Below are 12,606 nucleotides of genomic sequence, written 5' to 3' on the forward strand. Positions count from 1 at the left end.
TTGTTCTTGAACCTGTTGGCATGTGTGTTCAAGCTTCTGCACCTTCTGCCTGACGGAAGAGGTTGAGAGAGAGTACCACTGGAGTGGGAGGGGTCTTTGATGGTGCTGGCAGCCTTTCCATGGCAACAAGCATGTAGATTGAGTCCCTAGATGATTTTGAGATGCTGAGATTTGCAGGCCAGCAGAAGGACCTTTGTCGAGTTTCCCGTTGACCTGCTTTCTGTTAAATGCAGGACGTCATGGAGCAAAAACCGCAGGACTAAGTCAAACCAATTAGACAAACCTGACACCAGGATGAGCCACTGACCATAGTTAGGCATTCTGAAAAAGAATCAAACCAGACTTGAAATGTTAACTCTGTTTAACAGAAACTTTGCTTTTAGCAAAGATAGAGACTGATCTCTTCCTACCTGCAGCATAGGATATCCTGGGGGTTCTCTCAGCTCTGACCCTCACAGTACATCACCTCACCTACTGGCGCTCACAGAGCAGGGTTTAAATTGGCTTTTAACTCCTGGTCTTGTGTATTGTTTAAAGGTGAAAAACATACACACATGTCTGTAGCATGGGACAGAATCCACAGGCTTTCTGGTAAAGCAGTGTGGTGTTGGGTTAGTCAGCTTCTCCTTATGTCAGCACCTACAGGAGATCACAATCGAGTTGTTGTAACTTATCTCTCTCTCTTTGAGCATAGAACATAGAACGCTGCACCAGAAAATCTAACACTGTTTAAAATATTTTACCAAGCCAACCAACACAATCAGAAAACTCACACACCACAACGCACTGAATTTTATTTAAATAAATTAGCTACAGATTGTTCTGCTTTAAAGTGCGTTTCTTCAGCGCTAATTGGCTATAACAAGAATAACAAATTGTGTAAGTTGTTTGGATAATGCAAACATTCTACTGAAGGGGTGTAGCGATTTTCTATAGTGATCTTCTACAGCGTGATTTTCTATAGCGGCTTTCCCACAGCGTGATTTTCTACAGCACAAGGTTACAGAGGAACACAATTGTTGCATTCCAGCAGAACAACTTGTATTTGAGAATGTCATATCTTACAATGCTCCTGAGCCATCTATACTGTGAACCAGGACAGAGGGGTGATGAATGCAGACTTCATATGCAAGCTTAAATTTCAATCTGCTTCCAGCCAAATCGCCAAGCTTTAGCCTCAACTAATACAGAATTTTCAATGCGTTTAATCACTGGTTTACACAGGGGTAACCCTTCTGCATTGTTGAATAAAAACAAAATACTGCGGATGCTAGAAATCTGAAAAAAAACACTAAATGCTGGAGAAACTCGGCAGGTCTGTGGAGAGACAGAGAGAGAGAGAGAGAGAGAGAGTTAACATTTTGTGTCAGGTATGATTCTTCTTCAGAATGCCTAACTATGGTCAGTGGCTCACCCTGGTGTCAGGTTTGTTAATCCTGGGGCGTTTTGATTCATGACGTCCTGCATTTAACAGGCCAGATTAAAATAGAACTGTTTTTCCACATTTCTAATGTTTCTAAAACTGCTTCTTCAGAAAAGCGGCACCGTTATGGCCGTTCATCCGTGCAAGACAACACTGATAAACCACCAGCCTCCCCTATCATCATGTCTGGTCTGAGACTGACACAGTCACCACTTCAGGCCGAGGGATAATGTGCATGCCTCTGCCAGGTCACAGCGTTCATGGGGACACAAACCCGATGGAATTCAGCTCCATGTGCATCTCTAGCGGACACTCAGAGTGCTGGGCCAGATCATACAAGTTGGAGCCAACATCTCCCTGTATAGCTGGACCCTTTAATCTTGTTTATCAAGTGCACAGACAGGTCCAAGAGTAGTGGCTCAATGTGGCTCAGAGTGATTTCTTTCACACATTCTCTGCTTTTTGTCTCATTAAGCCGGCTTTTGGGTGCCTCCCTGAGGAGATTGTGCAGCCAGTTCTCATGACCTGGCGGAATCTCCCGGTATTCTCAACAGATATGTGCACCATTTGAGAGGCTGGGCGTCAGGAATTGGTGCTCACACTGCGCAGCTGCATTATTATTGCCAAACTCATGGCCCAGATAGAAAGAAAGTTCATTTTCCCTCTTTGTAGACCTGGACGTGCCAGTCAGATTGGTGCAGCAGATGGTAAATATTTTTTATCTTCCCACTGGGTGGTATGGTGGCTCAGCGATCAGCACTGCTGCCTCACAGCGCCAGGGACCCAGGTTCAATTCCCACCTCAGGTGACTGTCTGTGTGGAGTTTGCACATTCTCCCCATGTCTGCATGGGTCCCCTCTGGGTTCTCCAGTTTCCTCCCACAATCCCAAGATGCGCAGGTCAAGTGAATTGGCTGTGCTAAAGTAGCCCAAAGTGTTCAGGGATGTGTATGCCAGGCACCTTAGTAAGGGGTAAATGTAGAGTAGTGGGAATGGGTCTGGATGGGATACTCTTCGGATGGTCAGTGTGGACTTGTTGGGCCAAAGGGCCTGTTTCCACACTGTAGGGATTCTATATAAAATTTTACACTACAGGAAGCCACACCCCTAGACACAACCGGATTACTCCCTGGATCAGTGCTATGTCCCAAAGAGAGAGAACCTCCAGATGTACAGGGAGAAGCTCCCTAATATTCTGCGCTCTGTGAGAGTAAGAGCAACTATCCTCACTCACACTCACAGGGCTACCACTCACTTTAGCTTTGCCACTACATGCACACCACTCACCAAGGCTCACAAACCAGAACTCTCGGTGTCACATGCAGAATACTCACTCAATGGCTCTTGTCCAACCCATCTTCTGAGAAAAATCATCTTCCCCACTCTCTCTGCTTCCTCCCCCACCCTCTGGGAACAGCTCGACACCTCCCCTGCTCTCAGGCATCAGTATTAATTACCCTTCCACCTACATCCATCAAACTTAATCCTCTCTTTATTTCATTCCAAGAAAAAACGGCCAATAAAGAGTCCAAGATATTGGGGTAAGGGCTGAAGGGGCATAGATAGCAGGAACCTCACTCCTGGATTTGTCCAGGGAAGAGAACAGTTCTTTATATGAGGATGGAGAGACCCCAATGGGCGGTCTAGCTGGTAACACCAGTATACATTCATTACTGATCTGCACAAGCTTTTGCATGCTTCACCAACCAATTCCCTCTCTTCTCTTCTTCAGGCATGAGCTTCTTCAACCAGTGAAGCTCTGCAAAGCAACCAGCACCAGAAATCTTCAGCTCCATCTCCAGCTCTGAGGAGGGAGCTCCTGACTGTCAGGGGGTACACTGACAGCACTTTTACTGCCCACCTACACCAGCTCAGAGACCGTCACCACGGTCAGTACTCTAGCTATCTAATCTGGTCAGCAACTGATCAAGAACCAAATGCCTCTGGTCGCTCGCACTCAGAGGATGCTGGAGATCAGGCATTTACTCAACCGCAGGCACAAAAAGGGAACTTGTTCTCATTCATTAATATTTTTGGTCAAGTGCACAGACGGGCCCAAGGTTACTGGCACCCAGTTCAATGTGGCTCAGAGCATAATTAATGAGATAAAGAGCAGGGAATGTGTGAGAGAAATTGCTCCAAGCCATGTTGACCTGGGCACCATGACTCTTGGGCCTGTCTGTGCACTTGATCAACAGGATTAAAAGATCTTGACTCCCATGACTCTCACTCACCTTGACTGAGAATAAGAAAATGCTGCTCTCAGTCATTGAGGACACTGAGGATAACAGGGGATAAACTTCTGAGGGGAGTGCATGAATGGAGGAATATAGGGAAAACTTGAGTTGAGGAAATGGATGTTATTGAGTGGCAAAGCAGTCTTGAAGAGCAAAAGTGTCTACTCTAGCTGCTCTGGGTTTGATCCTTATGTGACTTTTTTTATTAATTCACAGGATTCTTGTTACCCATCCCTAACTGTAAAAGGTCAACCATGTGATTACGCATCTGGATTCACATGTAGAGTCATAGAGTCATCGAGATGTACTGCAGACCCTTCAGTCCAACCTGTCCATCCTGACCAGATATCCCAACCCAATCTAGTCCCACCTGCCAGCACCCGGCCCATATCCCTCCAAACCCTTCCTATTCATATACCCATCCAGATGCCTCTTAAATGTTGCAATTGTACCAGCATCCACCACTTCCTCTGGCAGCTCATTCCATACACGCAGCACCATCTGTGTGAAAAAGTTGCCCCTTAGGTTTCTTTTATATCTTTCCCCTCTCACCGTAAACCTATGACCTCTAGTTCTGGACTCCCCGACCCCAGGTAAAAGACTTTGCCTATTCATCCTATCCATGCCTCTTATAATTTTGTAAACCTCTATGAGGTCACCCCTCAGCCTCCAACGCTCCAGGGAAAACAGCCCCAGTCTGTTCAGCCTCTCTCTATAGCAACATCCTTGCAAGTGTTTTCTGAACCCGAGGAAACTTTCTTCTCTGTCTGCAAACTTACTAACTGTACCTCTTATGCTCACATCCAAATCATTTATGTAAATGACAAAAAGTAGAGGACCCAGCACCGATCCTTGTGGCATTCCAGTCACAGGCTTCCAGTCTGAAAAACAACCCTCCACCACCACCCTCTGTCTTTTGCCTTTGAGCCAGTTCTGTATCCAAATGGATGGTTCTCCCTGTATTCTGTGAGATCTAACCTTGCAAACCAGTCTTCCATGTAGAATTGACCAGCTAAAGACAGCAGATTTCCTTCCCTAAAGGGCATTAGTGAACCAGATGAGGTTTACTCCCCACTAGCTGGGGATAGTCTTGTGGCCATGATTAGATTCTTAATTCCAGGGTTTTTTTGTATTGAATTCAAATTCCACCATCAGCGCTGGCTGGATTGGAATTTGGGTCCCCAGAACATTACTGCATTAATCATAGTTTAGTGATATTCGGCATGCCCACAATGACTTTTACCAAGTTTTATAGATGCACTGCAGAAAGCATCCTATCAGGATGCATCGCTGTGCGATATAGCAACTGCTCTGCCAATGACAGCGAGAAATTACAGGACACAGCCCAGTCCATCACGAAAACCAGCCTTTCAGCCACTGACTCCGCCCACATTTCCTGCTGCCTTGGGAAGACAGCCAACATCATCAAAGACTCCTCCCACCCTGGTTATACTCTCTTTCATTGGGCAGAAGAAAGTTTGAAAACACGTCCCAAAAGTTTCAAGAACAGCTTCTTCCCCGCTGTTATCAGATTTATGAACAGATCTCTCGTATATTAGAGTTGATCTTTTTCTGCATCTTCTTTGTAGCTGTAACAATGTATTCAGCATTCTGTTACCCTGATGTAATTGTGTAAGACATGATATACCTGGATTAAAATCAATACAATACTTTTCACTGTATTTCGGGACATAAATCAAATCGAATATTGCTATTAGGTCATCGCCTCCCACTTAGAACACGAAGTTAAGAGTTAACAAATCACAAGTGAGAATAAAAGAAATAACATTTTTTGTTTCTCCATGGGGTAGTAGATATATAGAACCTTACGTGAAAAGTCGGGTCAGAGGTATTTTTGGTAAGCACCAATTTCAGTTCACCGTGGAACCTGATGGTTCCTTTGTAGCTGAGAATATGAAAATGTCATCTGTGAAATACACCTGGTTTGGGCTATATAATGGGGGCAGTAAACTCAGATTAATATCCTGGAGTTTTGAGGCATTGGTTTAGGTTTTGAGGTCAAAAGAAAATCACTGAGTTTTATATTCTTGCAATTTTCATATGACGTCCCTGAGGAGATTACATAAGTCAGGTAGAATTCCTAGCCACAGATGCTCTTTCCTGAAGGGCTCAAGTCAATACATCAAATTGTCTACTCCCATTCCATGTTTTCAGTAAATTGGTGGACTGGTCAGTGTCAGATTGCTGCTTGCGGGGCTTTGGTGCGTATACATGAGCTGCTCCATTTCCTACAATGCAACTTCAGAAGATACTCCAAAGTAGTTACAAAGTGCTTTCAGCCATCCGGGGGTCAGGGCTCATCCAATGTAACTGCGAGCCAGAGAGTCATACAGGACAGAAGAAGCTATTTGACCCATCACATCTGCCCTGACCTATCTACACCAATCCCACTTTCCAGCCATTTGGCCCATAGCCTTGAGTAACATAACATTTCAAATGCCCATTCACATACCTTTCCCAGATTAAGTTTCCCACATTTAGCACCATGCCCGACAGTGTGGTCCAGAGCTCAACAGCCCGAGTGAAAATTCTTTTTCTCAAACCCCTCTAAACCTTCTGCCCATCACCTTAAAATGTTGCCCCTCACCCCCGCAAGTTATTGACCCTTCAAGTAAGGGGAACAACTGCTTTCCAACCAGCCTGTTCATGCCCTGCAATCAGGTGTTCCTTCAGCCTTTCCTGCTCTAACTAATCCACTCTCCGTTTGTAGCTAAACTACTCCATCCCTGGTCAATGGCCTTTGCACCCCCTCCAGAGCGATCATGACCTTTCCACAGCACATTGACCCAAAACTGCACACAACACTCCAGCTGTGTCCTAAACAAGGTCAAAAATCACACAACACCATGTTATGGTCCAACAAGTTTATTTGAAAGCTCCAGCATTACAGAACCCCTACAGTGTGGAAACAAGCCTTTCAGCCCAACAAGTCCATACTGGCCCGCCGAAGAGCATCCCACCCAGACCCATTGCTCTACCCCATTACTCTACATTTACCCCTGACTAATGCACCTCACCCACACATCCCTGAACACAATGGACAATTTAGCATGGCCAATCCACCTAACCTGCATGTCTTTGAATTGTCGAAAGTAACCAGAGCACCCGGAGGAAACCCATGCAGACACAGGGAGAATGTGCAAACTCCACACAGACAGTCACCCGAGGCTGGAATTGAACCTGGGTCCCTGGCACTCTGAGACAGCAGTGCTAACCACTGAGTGCCCATGCCACTACCTGATGAACAAGCAGTGCTCCAAAAGCTATTGCTTCCAAATAAATCTGTTGCACTATAATCTAGTGCTGTGTGTTTTTAACTTTGTCCAACACTGGCTCCTCCATATCCTAACCAAAGTCTGTATAGCTGCAATGTAACCCCCCTCTCTTATAATCCATCCCATGACTAATGAAGGCAAGTATCCCACATGCCTTCTTAACCACCCTATTAACCTGTCCTGCAACTTTCAGGGATCAGTGGACAAGATCCCTCTGTTTCTCTGAGCTCGCTACTATCTTCCATTCATTGAGTATTCCTTTGTCTAGTAACTTCTTCCAAAGTGCATTATATCACAGTTATCAGGGTTACGTTCCATTTGCCATTGATCTGCCCATCTGTCTAATATGTAAAGGGAGACAGACTCTGTCAAACACACAATGAGCCTTCTTCCACCACCCTCCATGTCCTACCATGAAGCCAATTTTGAATCCAAACTGAGGGAGTTACTCTCAGATTCTATGTGCTTTTACTTCATTGATCAGGCTCTTCTGTGGGACCTTGCCAAAAGCTTTGTTGAAATTGATATAAACTGCACCACCCTCATCTTTACACCTGACCACCCCTGTGAAAAATTCAATGAAATTTGTTAGGCATGACACCCCCTCTGACAAAACCATGCTGACTATCCCTGATCAAACCTCGCTTTTCCAAGTGGAGATTTGTAGAATTATAGTCATACATCATGGAAACAGATCTTTGGTGCAACCAGATCATGTTCCCCAAACTAAACCAGTCCCCTCTCCCTGCTCCTAGCCCATAGCACTCCAAACCTTTCCTATTCATGAACTTATCCAAATGTCTTTTAAATGTTGCAACTGTACCCACATCCACCACTTTCTCTGACAGTTCAATCCACATACAAACCACCTGCTGTGTAAAAATAATTGCACCTCATAACCTTTTTAAAACTTCCTCCTCTTATCTTAAGACATATATGCCCTAGTTTTGAACTCCCTAACCTAAGAAAAAGATCCTTACTATTCACCTTATCTATTCCCCTCATGATTTTATAAACCTTAGAAAGCTCACCCCTTAGCGTCCTACGCTCCAGTGAGAAAAGTCGCAGTCTTTTTGATTTATATCTCAAACCCTTCATTCCTGGCAACATCCTGGTAAATCTTCTCTGAATTCATTTTCTCCTTCAGATTTATGTCTAATAGTTTCCCTATCACTGATCTGAGACTCACTGCTCTTTAATTCCCCAGTTTATTCTGACCACCCTTTTTTGAAAAGTGGAACTGCATTAGCCATCTCCCGGCCCCATGGCACCTTCTTTGTAGTCAGAGAAGAATTAAGAAATTTGGATCGGAGCTCCTGTAATTTCTTCTCACACTCCCCACTGCAACCTGCATTACAACACATTTGGACCTGGGGATGGGTCCACTTTTAAATCTGCCAAAACCCCCAGTACACTCTCACTCTCTATGTCAATCTGCTGGAGAATCTCATTGAGCCTTTCCCCAAAATCTGTACTTACATCGTCCTTCTCCAAAATGAAAACAAAAATACAGTATTTGTTTAACATTCTATCAGTATAACCCAGCTCCAAGCACAGATTGTCCCTTTGCTCTCTAGTGGGTCCCACTCTGTCCTTGTTTTTCCTTTAACCCCTCAATATACTTATAGAGTATCTCAGGACACCACCTAATTTTACCTGCTAGTATTTTCTCATGGTCCATATTTTACTCTTTGAATTGCTTTCTTGAGTTTTCCCCTTCACTTTCTACACTCCGCTAAGGCCTCTTCTGATTTACTCCTTTTGTACCTGTTCAAACCTTCTCTTTCCCATCTGATCTAGTCCTGAATATTCCTGCACATCCAGGGTTCTCTGAGATTGTTGCTCCTTCACCCAAAATGTTTCACCCGAAATGGAGTACATTGGCCTATACTCTCCCCATTTCCTTCTTGAGTATACCTTCACTGTTCCGCTGTAGATTTTCTGACAAGTAGTCTTTCCTAGTCTGCTTTGGCCAGACCCTGTTTTATTTTAATATCATCCGCCTTCTGCAACCTAAAGCCCTTTATAGACAACCACCATTTTCCTTTGCCATAATAAATTTAAATCATACTGCACTGTGGTCACTGTTACTAAAATGCTCCCCCCAACTGTCACATCAACCCCGGATCTGACTTTGTTGCCCAGAATAAGGTCCATGTTGTGTCATGATTTAACTAAGACTGCAAGTAGAGGCCATGGTAATATTGACCAGGACATTTCATGTCAGTCACAGATAAGTTGTTAGAGGCGTTTCTGAGAGATAGGATCTGCATGCAGGCAGAAAAGCAAGGATGTTTAGGGATAGTCAGCATGGCTTTGTGGAAGGAAATCATGTCTCATAAATTTGATTGAAGTTTTTGAAGAGGAGACCAAGGCGATAGATGAAGGCAGAGTGATGGGCATTGTCTACGTAGATTTTGGTAAAGCCTTTGACAAGGTTCCACGTGGTCAGCTGGTTAATAAGGTTAGATCACATGGGATCCAGGGAGAACTAGATAATTGGATACAAATTTGGCTTGACGGTGGGGGACAGATGGTGGCGGTAGAGGATTGTTTTTCAGATTGGAGGCCTGTGACCAGTGGTGTGCCGCAAGGATCATTTGCTGGGTTCACTGCTTTTCATCATTTATATGAACAATTTGGATGACAATATAGGAGACATGATTAGTAAGCTTGTGGATGACGTCAGATTTGGTGGGATAGTGGACAATGAAGAAGGTATCTCAGAGTACAACAGGAACTTGATTAACTTGTCCTATGGGCTGAGAAAGGCAGATGGAGTTTAACGCGGATAAATGTGAGTTGCTATATTTTGGCGAGAAACACTGGAGTAGGACATATATAGTTAATAATAGAGCCGCTAGAGAGTGCTGTCAAACAGCGAGACCTGGGATGCAGGTACATAGTTCCTTGAAAGTGACTTTGCAGGTAGACAGTGTGGTGAAGAAGATGTTTGGCACACTCGTCTTCATTGGTCAGAGCATTTAATACAAAAGTTGCGACATTGTGTTACAGTTGTACAAGACATTGGTAAGGCCACATACAATTGGGTTGCTCTGTTAAAGGAAAGATATTATTAAACTAGAAAGGTGCAAAATCAATTTTCAGCAATGTTCCCAAGACTGCAAGTTATGAGTTATAAGGACAGGTTGTATTGGCTGGGGGATATTTTTGCTGGAACGTAGGAGTCTGAGGGGCAACTTTACATAGGTTTATAAAATCATGAGGAACATGGATAAGCTAAATAGCCAAGGTCTTTTCCTCAGCGTAGGGAGTAGGTTTAAGGTGAGAGGAGAAAGAAAGGGACCCGAGGGGCAATGTTGTCACACAGAGGGTGGTGAGTAAATGGAACAAGCTGCCAGAGGACGTGGTAGAGGCACAAGTACAACATTTAAAAAAACATTTGGGCAGGTACACAGATAGAAAAGGTTCAGAGGAATGTGGGTCAAACGCAGGCAAATGGGCGAGCTTGGTTTCGGAAACTTGGTTGGCATGGAAGAGTGGGCCGAAGGGTCTGTTTCCGTGCTGTCTGACTCCATGACTCTGAGACGATGATTTAATAACTCGATTGCCCTGTCTCTTGTCAAACTGTCTACAAGCTGACCCACAAAGCTCTCCTGAAAACATTTCAAGAAATATGCCTCAGTTACTCCACAATGGTGCATGCATAACTTGCAGACAAAAAAAAATCAAAACACAAATAGATCATATGCGTAATTAATTACGTGCCACGCAATACCGCAATCCTTTAACTGTAAATTAAATGGGATTCCCTCTTTCAACACAGTGACAATACAACAAATTCATTACCTTCATCTTTCCAGCTTCTACACAATGGAGAATTTATTTCAATTCAGCAGCAGCAATCAGCTAAAGTGATGTCTCTACAGTCTTGAGGGGAAAAAAGAAACATGATGAATTACTCACAGAGAATGTGCTCCTTTTAATTGTGGTGCTTAGAATTTCTGGCATTAATCCCATAAACTTAATAACAAAACTCTTTTGCACATAAACACAGTAAAGATAAATGAAACTAGAAGTGGCTGCTGTGCCAGTAATACACAACACCATTAACTACAATCAGGGCTTCAGTTTATAGCATCTACCATCTGTGTGTGACAGGCAGACAATTCTGTGTATATTAAATACATTCATGATGGTGTCACTTGCTCCAAGAATTTTGATATGTCTATCAAAAGCACATGTTTGAGGATCAAAACCTGGCAGAAGGCCAAACTACCCTTGTCTCCTTGCCTCTTCTTTCATTAGCTTGACTATTGTGTACAAGCACGGAGAAGTATAAATTATGGTAATGCCTCGTTTGCTGAGTTTAAGGAGATCTATTGCTGAGACACTACATTTAATTCCATATTTTATCCAGGTATGAAGATGGAGTGGGTTACAGAAACACAGCAACTGAACATTGTTCTTTGTTCAGCCATTGGTTTAGTGTTGGACTATCTGAAAAGTAGATGAGTGACGAAATTTAAGGTTCAGTTATTGCAACATGAAATAAAATCTTAACACATTGGTGTGAAATTATTTCCTACACTGTTTTCAACAGAGGTGGATTCAACAAATGGGTCTGTACTCAATCCAACAAAATAACATTTCAGAGACCTTCAATGGGAGAATTATCCGAATGTCTCCCATGGGCAAAATGTGCAGTTTACAGGCCTCAAGAGGATGGGAAATGGGGGAGACCTTTGATGGCTAATATAGGTACCTACAGCTGGTATTGCATGTGCACTTTGCTGAAGGTAAGTCCTGAGCTCAATGCCTAATGATGCCAAATCCTGAACCAAATTCTTAGCAGTGTTCATTTGCTGTTGCCTTGCACACTCAAGGGAAGGTCCCAGATTGACCTCAACCGGAGGCAAAGTTCAATCCCCTGCACTGCAGATGTTATTCTGAACCATTCCCAAGCCTTCCAGTCAACTGAGTTAACTGCCCCCCCCCCCCTAACTACAGTATATGTGGATTTGTAATAGTATGATGGTTTATGGCTTCTGCCTCAGGATATCAACTGCATGCTTGACACCTAAATTGTGCAGGGCCCCTCCTCCACAATGTTGGCTTGTGTTCATGATTTGATAGGTTCTTCCTAATGATCTGAACCTTCAAATGGAGCCTAATCAGTTCCCAGTCCACCAGGGAATACAAGTTGGAATATTATATCCAAATATCTTGACCAATGATTCATGTTCAGCAGAATATAAATGTTGTCACAACAACTGAGGTTTCTTTATGACATCTGCAGGTAATTAACCAAATACTCTCACTCTGTCTGTTAATATCTTGTTTAAATTTTGTGTAATCTAAAACATGGCAAGCATGTTCAATAAATATTATGTAAACTTCTATTTTAGCCTTCTAATATCCTTCTAATATCTCTACCATCAGGGAGAAGGCAGAGAAGCACATGCACCAGCCGGTTTTGAAACAGTATCTACCATACTATTGTTAAAATACTGAATAGACTCACAAACTCTTAACATTCGTCTGTACCTGTATTTTTGTTTTTGCCGCTATTTACCTATTATTTACTTATCTATGCCACTTAACTCTGTGATCTGCCTGTATTGCTTACAAGACAAAGCTTTTCACTGGGCCTCAGTACATGTGACAATAAATTCAATTCAATTCAATTC

General features: G+C 43.4%; 1 long non-coding RNA gene across 1 annotated transcript in view; it reads right to left on the bottom strand.

Moving 5' to 3' along the window:
- LOC140478709 (uncharacterized) overlaps positions 1 to 10,856 on the bottom strand; it is a 35,749-nt gene extending 24,893 nt beyond the window's left edge. Inside the window, exon 1 of the long non-coding RNA XR_011960851.1 lies at positions 10,766 to 10,856. This is a non-coding gene — a long non-coding RNA (uncharacterized lncRNA). The remainder of the gene's footprint in view (positions 1 to 10,765) is intronic.
- Between the last annotated feature and the right edge of the window lie 1,750 nt (positions 10,857 to 12,606).

This window comes from Chiloscyllium punctatum, chromosome 6, assembly GCF_047496795.1.
Source record: "Chiloscyllium punctatum isolate Juve2018m chromosome 6, sChiPun1.3, whole genome shotgun sequence".
Taxonomy (NCBI): Eukaryota; Metazoa; Chordata; class Chondrichthyes; order Orectolobiformes; family Hemiscylliidae; genus Chiloscyllium; species Chiloscyllium punctatum.